The 11829-nt window shown below is 44.2% G+C and overlaps 1 long non-coding RNA gene across 1 annotated transcript; it reads right to left on the bottom strand.

The window, feature by feature from the left end:
• Positions 1-426: 426 nt before the first annotated feature.
• On the bottom strand, positions 427-5989 carry LOC143924940 (uncharacterized). The gene is made up of 2 exons (XR_013261921.1): positions 5804-5989; positions 427-1763 (listed from the first exon to the last, which is right to left on the bottom strand). It is a non-coding gene; the product is annotated as an uncharacterized LOC143924940 (long non-coding RNA).
• Positions 5990-11829: the final 5840 nt, after the last annotated feature.

The following is an 11829-nucleotide window of genomic DNA, read 5'->3' as shown; positions in this document are numbered from 1 at the left end:
AGAATGTGAGGGAAGAGGTAGTTTCACTACATACAGATATTGCTTTTTGAAAGCCCATGGCACGTAAAACAGTCTTAAAACTTTATCCGATGACAAAAAAATGTGCATGCCAATAAAGAGTGAAACACAAAAACGTGCAACGGGTGTACACAAGCCCGCTAACATCAGAGGGCCTTGCCCTGATCCCCCAGGGCGTTAGGCTCCAGACGAGGGACTGGGGTACTTTACACTTAGTCCATATTCTGCATTACTTTGGTCACAATTAATTTGTTTTATTTCATTGTATCTGCAAATTATTTAAGGTCACAGTTAATTATATATGTGCTTCACTTTTTTGGAAGTTCATTTAGAAAAAAAACTAATTCAAGTAACACAGATTTTTAAAGATTTTTTTTTGTTAGAAATAGGAATGAAAAAACAGACACGGACACCAACAAGTTTATTGTCATATCTTTCTTTTCACAGCTGTGTTTTTTTGAGGTTCCATGGAAAAAATACAGGAATGACTGCGGCACCATCAGAGGTCACACTGCTTAGAGGGGAAGAATAGGGGTGGCCATACGTGGCACAATAATTGTGTAGTCCTTATACTGAAATTGCAGTGATTATAATAAAATTGTTCAAGGGACTCTCCTAAATTTCTGCAATGGTTCTCATTTATCCAGATGATGGTATAGCTAGTAGTAGTTGTTCACATTCAACTGGACTTGTTCTGTAATGTTGAAGATGTTTCATATCTCATCCAAGCCACTTTTTAAGTTCGAACATACCCCAGCATTTATGCACAGGTAGCACAGACACCTTAATCCAATGTGCCAAGGCACATGTTGATTGTCCAAGAATATCTCTACCCAGTGATTTGACAACAATTCAGACTTTCAGATGTGTGTGTAGAATAATGTGAATAGAAAGATTAACACATATGCAGGCTTTTGGCACCAAGAATTGGATTATGTAACTAGAACATGGAGGTTCCACAACTTTCATACCTCCCATCCTTTTCTTGGACAATCAATATCTGCCTTGACACATTTCATAGTGGTTGGGTTAAAGTGTCTGTTCTACCTGTGTGGCTTTAAATACTGGGGTATGTTCCCATTATCGATTGGAACTGAAGAAGTGGCGCAGAGGCACTACGAAACATCATCTACTTAAATGCGATTAACTACTACTAGCTCCCATGAAGCCTGTTGTAAGAAGCAGAAGAGAGCTAAGCTCTGGGTCAAGTAGGTAGAGCTTTGAATAGAGGTTGGAGGAGATGAGGGTAGCATCTTTAAAGTCCATGGTGATAAGCCCTCAACTTTTCCATACGTGTTGCAATATGACAGTATAAGCTGTTTTAGGTTTACCATCAGCTAGGTAAAATGAGTGCCTAACTTATTAGATATCAATTGAATTGATCGGGTAAGGTCTTATTTTACACAGTTGTTGACAAAACTTAAGCAGATTGTACACTCAGGTTTTAATGTATGTGGCCTGCCTAAAGTGTTAAGCTGCATAGTATATGAAGAGTTATGTTGGGGACACGTGTTATTTTTCAAGTACCGGTAATAGATAATTGCAGGCAACAGAATCTATCAAAATAGTCAAATCAATTAAAGTGTTGATGGAAGGGTGCCTTGATCCATTTAGAGGATTCTGTTGGTCTTAAATAGCTTAATATTGACTAAAATTAATTGTGTGCGTGACCAGGAAGAAGGGTTTCCAAGGAGGATTTTGCTTCAACTTCTGCCAAAATACTACCTTTGCCCACACAAGGGGACCTGTTGGGAAAAGAGAGTTATTACATATTCTGCTTTGGTGAATAATTGAGTCATAGCATTAGTATTTACTGTCTTTACTGTAGTACGGTTGCTTAAACCAGAGGAGCAAAATTGTGGACAACCTTGTAGCACAGATGTGTTTTTTATATTGCGACTGTCCTGGAGAATAAAAATAAACATATTAGTGGTAGACCTTTTAAACATCAGTATACCAGAGGAGCTATCATACCTAAAAATTATAAATCAAAGCAAAATCTAGAAAATGTTTACTTTGTGTATACCTCCAATAGTAAATACACATACATTACAATAATCATTGCATACACAAGGTGAAAATCATGTTTGTTACAACCACATCAGAAGAAGCCAGCCCAGGACTTTACTTGTGGAATACAATACTTTCTCACCCAATGTGGATGATGTTGTTGGGATTTTTTGAAGTATTCATTTTTGAGGTAACAATTTTTGTAGTACAGTGATAAGTTTTGCCTTTTTCCTCGTTTTCCATCCTTGCATCCTTTTGAACAGATAACCATTGGAATTGTATATTGTTCGTGTCAATGTTCTTGATGATCTGATAATTCAATATTTTATCTATCCTTAGCTTTAAAGGATACATTTTTGTCATATATGAATATGAAAGAGATCTTAGAAGTCCTGAAATGTGTTAACCCTATTCTGGCCAACCATATCGACAGGTTCATGGTATCACTTATTGACCTTGTACACATGAGATGAAATGCTTTTATGATGTGTTTTCTAACAAGCATGATTTTAACCTTTTGCATGCGATACAAATTGAATGATATTTTAATTTTATGTGTATTTACTATTGGAGGAATACACAAAGTTCAATTTTTCTGTTTTTTGCTTTGTCCTGGACAGTAGTTGAGGCTGAAGAGCTGTGATATGCGTAGGGAAAAATGTACAAAAGTTTTTTTTGCGTGTGTATCATCCCATCTAAAACCATTTAAGCCCCGCCATCACTAAAATATTGTACTCTTATAACTTTATTTGGTTAAAGCTTATGTAAACACAAAAGCAAAAATGTTGTCTAACATGCAAGAGTGATGGCAGAAAAAGACCAAGTTGTCCATCAACTTTTTTCTATATATACATTCTTTGGCTGAGTTTAGATTTATGTTTGTTCCAAACGTGTTGGAATTCACTTACTGTTGATTGATTCATACCTCTGCTAGAAGCCTATTGCAAAGCTTCAACTACTCTTTAGGTGAAATAATACTTTCTAAGATTAATTTTGAACTTTCTTCCTGATAGTTTTAGGTCATGTCCCAGTATTCTTGATGCTTCATATTCAAAAGCCTGCCCTCCTGAACCTTTTTCACCCACTTAATGTATTTGAAGGTTTCAATTTCTTCCCTTTCCCTTCTTTCCGCCAGACTGTACATATTTGTACAAAATGTAATATTTTAAACACACTCCCAGCTTCTCTAGCAGCTAGGAGTATGTGTACGCGTGATATGCCAACCTTCAGGTGGAAGTCATTTTACTTCTCTGGTGCTGCCTGCCCTTCCCTTCTTTGGAGGAAGACTCACAGGAAAAGGTCAATGAGGACCAAGGAGGATTGAAAAGAGATTCACACCAAATGAGTCTCCAAAAGAAGATATTATTTAGATGAGTTTTTAGAATTATTGTTTCATTTTATTTTAGTGCTGTGCTATTTTGTATTCTAGCACTAAAAAATCAACTTAGTTTCCCTTGCCAGCTAGGAATATTTGCACCAAATTTGCATTGCTATCCCCGCCTGTGTTTGCTAACAGCAGGAATTTAATTAGGAGCTGTGTGCATTTCTGGGAGATCAGCAGGTATTTTTTTTGTAACCGCAGAGTCTTTAAAGAACTAAATCTAATTAAATACCAAAAGAAAAAAAAAACTATAAATGTAGAGGTGTGATGGCAGCAAATCTTCCATGAAATATAAAAGAGCTGTTTCTTATCGATGACCCTAAATTTGAGGTGTAGACCCTAACATGGGTCTTAAAGTGGTTGTAAACCCTTACAACACACTTTGACCTACAGGTAAGCCTAGATTAAGGCTTACCTGTAGGTCCAAGAAATATCTCTTAAACTTACACGGTTTATGAGATATTTGCCGAAAGACATGCGCCGTAGACAGCAGCGCGCAGGCACACTGAGCGCGGCACCGTCAACGACGAAGATGCCGCATGTGGCGGCTCGCGTGCGCATGCGCGGTAGTGACGTCGTCGCGGCTTCGCCAAATGGGAGCAGCGAGACCCACCGAGAAGACTACAGGGGACAGCTGTGACATTGCTGGCTCCTGTGTCAGGTAAGTGACACATAATGGACTACTATGTGGTGCATAGTAGTCCATTATGCTTTACCTTTGCAGGGAATGAAAGAGGAAGTAAACTCATCAGGGTTTACTTCCTCTTTAAATTGACCATACAAATTACAATGTTATTGTGAAATCTCTTTTAGATTTAGAAATAACTATGTGGTGCAGGGACCTTCCAAATTGTATATGAATGTATGTGTATAGTATTATAGTAATAATTATTATGTAATATAATTATGAAAATATAATGGATTGTTTTAGGTCTGCCCTCAAACCACACAGTTGTTGGCAATTCTAAAAGGGATTGTACTATCAGACTGATAATCCTTATTCTCACAATAAAATACAAAGAGTTTCCCAATGTAAAATGTAGCTTAGTTGATAACAACTGGCAAAAACAATAGTATGCTGTAACCAATTGCAACCAATCTTGTATACATTTTTCCACACCAAACTTTTCTCCGGTTACTGCAAACCACTGCTGCTGCCACCATCAGTTCCTATTTTCAAGTATTAACTCCACGCTTGTACACACGGTCGGAGATTCCGTCGGAATGTGTCCTATCGGACCGTTTTGTCTGATAATCCGACTGTGTGTGGTCTGCATCGGACTGTTTCCATCGGAATATCCGTCGGACCCAATTTTCCAACTTGTTGGAAATATTTTCCGACAAACTGGTCCGATCGGACATACTCCGATCATGTGTAGAGAATTCCGATCGGACGAAGTGCCACGCATGCTCAGATCAAATTCCTACACCAAAGCTATTAGCTACTAGCCTGAACGTAGTCCCGTCGTAACGAAATAACGTCATCACGTTCTGAACGATCGGATTTTCCGACAACTTGGTCCGACCGTGTGTATGCAACAGTTTCGGACACAATCCGTCGGACAAAATCCAACGGATTTGGTTGGCAGAATGTCCGACCGTGTGTTCAAGGGCTTAAATGTAGGAACACACAACAACAGCTCATAGCATATTTCACAAATCTGAGTAGAGGGAATTGTGATTGGCTGATACTAGTTAGTGCAGAATTAGAATTTAAAGGGCCACCATCTTGAATAACATTGTAAATGTGTGCAACTAATGTATCATGATAATATTCAGTATGTGAACTTTATATAAATATTAAAAAAAAATCATCTTTCTCAAAATGCACAACAGAATTGACAATAATAGGGGTCAGGACAAACCATATAACACTGTCAGGGGTATTTTTAAATCTTACCTCTTATTCACATAGTTTAAAGCGGAACCCATTGATTAACGGTTTAAAAAAACATTCTCTCAAATTTGCCTTTGAGCTCAACCAAACTGTCAAACCATCAAATGGCTGATATCATAACTGATCACATCTGCAGCACCAATGCAGGTGCAGATCAAAAGAGACTAAGATGGCAGCTTTCATGGCTGAAAAGGATGGAAAAGTTTAAATATTTTTTTCTTAAAAAGTGGTGTTATAACTACACAAGCACCCCCAACAGTATTTTGGTTTGTCCTAACTGTTGCAACTGTCACTTTTGAGTGACTGCTTGGTCTAAATGTAGAGAAAAATATAAATAAAGACTTGTAAAATAATAAAATATTCCTGATGAAATATATTATTGCATGTAAAAATGTCAAACTCCCATCTGAGTATCTCGGCAAGTACAGTCTGGAAGGTTAAATTAAAAAAAAGTTATGTCTGATGTAATTAACAAAAAGCCCCACAAAAAAATATACCTGCCAGTCTGGTTTCCTGGATGGGATCTTCATCCATATATGAGGCTGGTGAGTTGCAAAACTGAGACGAAAAGACTTGTTGCTCTCTTATAGAGGTGGAAGTGACCAGACTGGTTTCTCAGGATCCACACCTAGTTTCGGTCAACGATCCTCCAGGCACAAAGAAGCACCTGTTAATCTCCCAAAAAAGTGACCCCCTTGCTTCTTATATCACAGCATGTTTCAACAGCATTCCTTCCCTGCACAGAGTTTCTCTCTCCCTGACAGACAGTGCAATTCTGGAACTAAAATACAAATAAATATCTGAAAAATGTGGTGTGCATTTGTATTCAGCCCCCCTTACTCGGATATCCCTAACTAAAATCTAGTTGAACCAATTGCCTTCAGAAGTCACCTAATTAGTAAATAGAGTCCACCTGTGTGTAATTTAATCTCAGTATAAATACAGCTGTTCTAACCCCTCAGATGTTTGTTAGAGAACCTTAGTGAACAAAGAGCATCATGAAGGCCAAGGAACACACCAAACGGGTCAGGAATAAACCTGTGGAGAAGTTTAACCACTTGGGATCCGCGCTATTGCCAAATGACGGCAACAGCGCGGACCCACATTTCCGGGACGACGTCTATTGACGTCGTCCCGGATACGAGCGGCCTGCGCGCCCCCTGAGGGGCGCGCGCGGCGCGCTCTGTGATCGGCGAGTTCGTGAGACTCGCCTGATCACCGATCCGTGCAAGGGGTCGATCCCGACCCCTTATCACGTGATCAGCTGTCAGCCAATGACAGCTGATCATGTGATAGAACGGAGCCGGTAATCGGCTATTATTCCTCCTCGCGCTGACAGCGCGAGGAGAGAAAAAAAAAGCCGATCACCGGCGGCCGTGATCGGGACATCAGTCCCGATCACGGCCAGCAATACAGCTGACCACCTGCCCCCTGCCAGTGCCCACCGCCGTGCCATCCTGAATAAAAGTAAGTGCCCCCCATCAGTGCCCCCATCAGTGCCCATAGTGCCCACAGTGCCACCTACAGTGCCACCCACAATGCCACCCACAGTGCCATCCAGCAGTGCCACCAACAGTGCCACCCACAGTGCCCACAATCTGCCTCAAAGGTGCTGCGACCCAGTGCCGCCCATCAGTGCCCAGCAGTGCCGCCCATCAGTGCCCAGCAGTGCCGCCCATCAGTGCCCAGCAGTGCCACCTATCAGAGCCACCTATCAGTGCCACCTATCAGTGCCCATCAGTCCCATCTATCAGTGGTACCTATCAGTGCCCATCCGTGCCACCCATCCATGCCACTTATCCGTGCCACCCATCCATGCCATCTTATCTGTGCCCATCTTTGCCCATCAGTGCTGCCTTATCTGTGCCCATCGGTGCCGCCTTATCTGTGCCTATTAGTGCCGCCTTAACTATGCCTATCAGTGCCCACCAGTGCAGCCTATCAGTGCCCACCAATGCAGCCCATCAGTGCCCACCAATGCAGCCCATCAGTGCCCACCAATGCAGCCATCAGTGCCGCCTAATCAGCGCACTTCAATGAAGGAGAAAAATGACCCGTTTGCAAAATTTTATAACAAACTATTAAAACATGATTTATTTTTTATTTTTTTTTGCATCTTTTTTTGTTTGTTTAGCAAAAAATAAAACTCCGAGCTGTAACTAAATACCACCAAAAGAAAGCTCTATTTGTGGGAAAAAAATGATAAAAATTTCATTTGGGTACAGTGTTGTATGCCCGCGCAATTGTCATTCAAAGTGCATCAGCGCTGAAAGCTGAAAATTGGTCTGGGACTGAGGGGGGTTTAAGTGCCCAGTAAGCAAGTGGTTAAAGCAAGGTTACGTTATAAAAAACTATCCCAAGTTTTGAACATCTCACGGAGCACTGTTCAATCCATCACCAAAAAATGGAAAGAGTATGGCACAACTGCAAACCTACCAAGACATGGCCGTCCACCTAAATTGGCAGGCCGGGCAAGGAGATCGTTAATCAGAGAAGCAGCAAAGAGGCCCATGGTAACTCTGGAGGAGCTGCAGAGATCCACAGCTCAGGTGGGAGAATCTGTCCACAGGACTAGTGATGGACGAACTTCCGACGGGACGTTTCGCGAACGCGAACCGCGAACGCGGCCGATAGTTCGCGAACCGGGAAGTTCGCGGCAGGCCCCATTGACTTCAACTGGAGGCGAACTTCGCAAACCTATAGGTCAAATTTGCAGCCACAAAATAATTATTAGCTGGGCAAACATAGTCCCACCACATGGCCAATGACATAACACATGTATGAGGTGAATTTGGGATCGACAACTACAAGCATTCTTTTTTTATATGGGAAATTGTTGTGACAATTCAGGACTGTGGAGCGCATGAAGGCAATGGAGGAGACGGAAGGTCAGGGACCAGGGTAGGCAAAGAAGAGGGTGCAGGAGATGATCACCAGCAGCGTGACATACAGCAATGACACCTGCACCGTGATAGAGTCATCTGACAGCAGCACCGTGATACAGAGCACTGACATCAGCAGGGTGACATAAATCACTCACACCAGCACCGTGATATACAGCACTGACAGCAGCACCGTGATAGAGAGCACTGACATCAGCAGCGTGACATAAAACACTCACACCAGCACGGTGATATACAGCACTGACAGCAGCACCGTGATAGAGAGCACTGACATCAGAAGCATGACATACAGCACTGACATCAGCACCGTGATATACAGCACTGACAGCAGCACCGTGATACAGAGCACTGACATCAGAAGCGTGACATACAGCACTGACATCAGCACCGTGATATACAGCACTGACAGCAGTACCGTGATAGAGAGCACTGACATCAGAAGCGTGACATACAGCACTGACATCAGCACCGTGATATACAGCACTGACAGCAGCACCGTGATAGAGAGCACTGACATCAGCAGCGTGACATTAAGCACTCACACCAGCACTGTGATATACAGCACTGACAGCAGCACCGTGATAGAGAGCACTGACATCAGCAGCGTGACATTAAGCACTCACACCAGCACCGTGATATACAGCACCGACAGCAGCACCGTGATAGAGAGCACTGACATCAGCAGCGTGACATTAAGCACTCACACCCGCACCATGATATACAGCACTGACAGCAGCACCGTGATAGAGAGCACTGACATCAGCAGCGTGACATTAAGCACTCACACCAGCACCGTGATATACAGCACTGACAGCAGCACCGTAAGTAGCCCCAGGAGGAAGTCAGCACAGCACAGGGATGGTGTGATCCCCTCATAATAAGCAGGCCCAGGAGAAAATCAGCACAGCCAGGGATGGTGTGATCCCCTCATAATAAGAACCCCCAGGAGGAAGTCAGCACAGCACAGGGATGGTGTGATCCCCTCATAATAAGCAGGCCCAGGAGAAAATCAGCACAGCCAGGGATGGTGTGATCCCCTCATAATAAGCAGGCCCAGGAGAAAATCAGCACAGCACAGGGATGGTGTGATCCCCTCATAATAAGAACCCCCAGGAGGAAGTCAGCACAGGGATGGTGTGATCCTCTCATAATAAGAACCCCCAGGAGGAAGTCAGCACAGCACAGGGATGGTGTGATCCCCTCATAATAAGCAGGCCCAGGAGAAAATCAGCACAGCACAGGGATGGTGTGATCCCCTCATAATAAGAACCCCCAGGAGGAAGTCAGCACAGCACAGGGATGGTGTGATCCCCTCATAAGCAGCCCCAGTAGAAATATGACACCGCTCAACCTCTTCAAAGAGGAGGGTAGGGGCATATAGTACGGTGTGCTTTTTTGGGACAAGGAAGTGAGCCAAATGAAGAAAGAAGGTCTGTGTGCTTGATTAAAAAAATTGTTTATAGACATATACATGGTCTACTGGTCACATGTGTTGAATTCCTCAGAGATCCATGCCTCATTCATTTTTAGGCGAGTACGCTTATCGGTCACGATCCCCCCTGCTGCGCTGAACATCCTTTCGGACAGGACACTGGATGAGGGGCAAGCCAACAGTTCGATTGCAAATTGGGCAAGCTCTGGCCAGAGGTCAAGCCTGCCCACCCAGTAGTCCAGGGGTTCATCACTCCTCAGAGCGTCCACATCGGCCGTTAACCCAATGTAGTCGGACACCTGATGGTCTAGGCGTTCCCTGATGCTGGATCCGGATGACACCTGTCGATGGGTCGGCTGAAAGAATGACCTCATATCCGAAGTCACCAACACATCTTCAAACCGGCCTCTTCTTGCAGGCGCTGTTGGATTGGTACCCGCAACTCCTTCTCTGGGAGTGGGAATTGCTCCTCTGCCAGCGCACGCAAAAGCAGAATGCAGCATTTCTCGAAGCAAGGCCTGGAAGTGCTGCATTCTGACAGCCCTCTGCGACGGCGGTAACATTTCCGCCATTTTGTGTTTGTACCGGGGGTCTAAGTACGTTGCCACCCAGTACTGGTCCTTGACCCTTATGCTTTTTATACGGGGGTCCCTATTAAAACACTGGAGCATGAAGGCCCCCATTTGCACTAAAGTGGAAGCGGTGTGGTGGCCTGGCTCCTGCAGTATAGGGCAGCGGTCAGCAGTGGTGCACCTCAACCCTATCTATTGTGGACCGATACCGGTCCTTACAGAACAGCAGACTGTACCTCACTCAACCCTATGTACTGTAGCACCCTACACCAAGTTACCAGTCCTTATAAGGACCTTTGTGGACCAAGTAGGTTGTGTGTGACTGATTAGCAGACTGTACGTCAGTCCCTATACTGCTGAAGGACTGCTGCAGTATAGGGCAGCGGTCAGCAGTGGTGCACCTCAACCCTATCTATTGTGGACCGATACCGGTCCTTACACAACAGCAGACTGTACCTCACTCAACCCTATGTACTGTAGCACCCTACACCAAGTTACCAGTCCTTATAAGGACCTTTGTGGACCAAGTAGGTTGTGTGTGACTGATTAGCAGACTGTACGTCAGTCCCTATACTTCTGAAGGACTGCTGCAGTATAGGGCAGCGGTCAGCAGTGGTGCGCCTCAACCCTATCTATTGTGGACCGATACCGGTCCTTACAGAACAGCAGACTGTACCTCACTCAACCCTATGTACTGTAGCACCCTACACCAAGTTACCAGTCCTTATAAGGACCTTTGTGGACCAAGTAGGTTGTGTGTGACTGATTAGCAGACTGTACGTCAGTCCCTATACTGCTGAAGGACTGCTGCAGTATAGGGCAGCGGTCAGCAGTGGTGCGCCTCAACCCTATCTATTGTGGACCGATACCGGTCCTTACAGAACAGCAGACTGTACCTCACTCAACCCTATGTACTGTAGCACCCTACACCAAGTTACCAGTCCTTATAAGGACCTTTGTGGACCAAGTAGGTTGTGTGTGACTGATTAGCAGACTGTACGTCAGTCCCTATACTGCTGAAGGACCGCTGCAGTATAGGGCAGCGGTCAGCAGTGGTGCACCTCAACCCTATGTATTGTGGACCGATACCGGTCCTTACACAACAGCAGACTGTACCTCACTCAACCCTATGTACTGTAGCACCCTACACCAAGTTACCAGTCCTTATAAGGACCTTTGTGGACCAAGTAGGTTGTGTGTGACTGATTAGCAGACTGTACGTCAGTCCCTATACTGCTGAAGGACTGCTGCAGTATAGGGCAGCGGTCAGCAGTGGTGCGCCTCAACCCTATCTATTGTGGACCGATACCGGTCCTTACAGAACAGCAGACTGTACCTCACTCAACCCTATGTACTGTAGCACCCTACACCAAGTTACCAGTCCTTATAAGGACCTTTGTGGACCAAGTAGGTTGTGTGTGACTGATTAGCAGACTGTACGTCAGTCCCTATACTGCTGAAGGACTGCTGCAGTATAGGGCAGCGGTCAGCAGTGGTGCACCTCAACCCTATGTATTGTGGACCGATACCGGTCCTTACACAACAGCAGACTGTACCTCACTCAACCCTATGTACTGTAGCACCCTACACCAAGTTACCAGTCCTTATAAGGACCT

This window comes from Lithobates pipiens, unplaced genomic scaffold (genome assembly GCF_037356315.1).
Source record: "Lithobates pipiens isolate NorthernLeopardFrog02 unplaced genomic scaffold, aLitPip1_a1.2 Scaffold_22, whole genome shotgun sequence".
In the NCBI taxonomy this organism is placed as follows: domain Eukaryota; kingdom Metazoa; phylum Chordata; class Amphibia; order Anura; family Ranidae; genus Lithobates; species Lithobates pipiens.
This window is presented reverse-complemented; position numbering and strand designations above follow the sequence as displayed.